Raw genomic sequence first — 2500 nt, forward strand, 5'->3', positions numbered from 1 at the left:
AACAGCTCCATTGTCCCCAGTAGTAGTTCAGGTTTCTGACTGTGGAGAGTCACATGATCTTTTCATGTCCACTTGGGTTTCCTCACACTGTGAAAAAATATGACAGTAGGAAGACTGGACCTGGGTAATCTGAACCTAAGTGTGTGTGTGTGTGTGTGTGTGTGTGTGTGTGTGTGTGTGTGTATGTGTGTGTATGTGTGTGTATGTGAGTGTGTGTGAGTGTGTGTGTGTATGTGTGTGGGTGTGTGGGTGTGTGTGTGTGTGTGTATATGTGCGTGTGTATGTGTGTGTGTGTGTTTGTGTGTATATGTGTGTGTGGGTGTGGGTGTGTGTGTGTGTGTACGTGTGTGTGTGTGATGCACTGAGAGAGACTGGAGTTCAGTCTATGGTACACTGCCATTTGACACTCTGTTCCTGGGATACTGACCCAATCCACCACCATTTTGGAAAAATCACTACACACTGAAAGAAAAATACATTTTAGAATAATTTTTATGTGTGAATTTAAAACACTTTGTCATTGTCTTGCGGCAGAGGAGCGGGCCGATTCTGAAGGTGTCAGGAATCATTGGTTTTACGTTGCCTGTCTCTTTAAAGGTTAATGTGAATGTGACGGAGGCTCGGATTGGGCTTGGATGGCGTGTTGAGTGGTGCGCAGTGAGGATTTCAGGCTTGTAGGCTCTCTGCCAGAGCGGAGCTCTTTAAGGAATCGTCCAGGGAAGACTCTGAGCTTCCGGACGGGAAGTGGCCAGAGAGCTCTAGGCTCAGAGACAGGAGACAGATCTGTATGAGAGATGGCCCTGTATCCTGCGAGCATGATCTCTTGTTCTCTCTTTGTCCAACTATCTCCTTCCTATCCTTCCAATCTAGACTTCCTCTCAGTGACCTCGCTCTAGTTACTCTCTCTCTCTCTCTCTCTCTCTCTCTCTCTCTCTCTCTCTCTCTCTCTCTCTATCACGCTCTCTGCAGTCCATCTGAGCCCAGTTTTATTCACAACCACACAGACTGAGTGAGTTAACCCTAAAGCTAGATAAAAAAAAATTGTTTGCTTTTGGCCCTTGTGTAAAGTCTTTTCTATCCACAGCTATAGGGGGAAAGTGGTGGAATGGATTGAGTGTCAGGATTTCTAATTGTGGGACACATTGCAGATGGAAAGGAGCAGTGCCATGCTAGACTAGAGCAGAACAGCAGACCCTGAGGCCCAGCTGAAGGACTCACACTCACACTTCACTGCTCAACCCTTCCATTTGTATGCAGAGGAAGCTGAAAGCACACAGGAGTCACATAGGTTTTATTCATCTGCTCTTAAATCATGCCAAGTTTTTTTTAGCACTCTTCAGAGCTCATGAAGAAAGAGTGGAGGGCAGACAGAGGAAGATAGAAGGATGAAAATATGAATTAGGAGTAAATGTGGAACGGTGAACATTAGAAACTATGGAAGAATATAAAAGATCACAGAACTTTTAGTTAGTGATCTTAAAACTTAAAAGTCAAGAATAAGACCCAAAGCCAGCAGGACAAAAAGACAAGAACAACCTCAGCAGGGATGTCAAAAGAATTCATAGTTCAAGAGTTTATATCATTGCCAGTTTAATAGGATCCTAATGTATACATGTTTGCTCTTTTGTGCCAGATACAGATATCTACAGATTCTCAAGGGTAATTATGAACAATCAGTAAGCGCTGTATCCTGGTCAGGACCTGCGGTGAGTCTGGAGTGTATCTTGAACGCTGGGGACGAGCCAGGAATACACCCAGGACCAGAGTACATGAATACTTCAAGAATAAAATAGCTTTGTGGTTCCACAGAATAGAAAAATATTATTGTTAAGAAAACCAAAAATTCCGTACAGCGTCGCTCTGAAGAACCTTTTCACGTAGCTTTATGTTTAAAAACTCTTCTAAAGAGTTTCCTTAAGACAGAGACGTTCACAAGTTACTTCTTTAACAGTCTGATTATTAGCTGGAGCTGTTTCACTGCACCTGATAGATTATTTAGAAGCAAATCACCACAGTGCACTTTATACAGCCTTCCAGCTGAAAGGCAAGAAATGATTCACACAATATGGGAAAAATGAACACTTTACATGAAACCATGAGGCTGAAGATGGTGTAGTTTCCATAGTAACAGCTCGTTCGCACGGACGTGTACGGCGCACGCTCCACATGAACAGATCACTGATAAGGTGAGGTTTCTGCAATTAGATGTTTATTTTACACTTATCAGGTCTGAAGGTTCAGTGCTTTATAAGTGTAATGAGCAATGAGCATTTATAGCTGCTATAATATAAGTGAGAACAGGAACAGTCTTAACTAGTCTTAACTTAACTAGTAAAATGTAAATGTTGTCAAACAGCTGGGATAAAAGTAAAGAATTTAGACAAAGAGTCCCTCAACAACAAGTGCTTTATGAAAAACAGTGTTTTACGTGTTATAAGTGTGTTATAAGTGTGTTATATGAGTGTTATAAGAGTGTTATAAGCGTGTTATATGAGTGTTA

The sequence above is a fragment of the Tachysurus vachellii genome, chromosome 17 (genome assembly GCF_030014155.1).
Source record: "Tachysurus vachellii isolate PV-2020 chromosome 17, HZAU_Pvac_v1, whole genome shotgun sequence".
NCBI classification, from domain to species: Eukaryota; Metazoa; Chordata; class Actinopteri; order Siluriformes; family Bagridae; genus Tachysurus; species Tachysurus vachellii.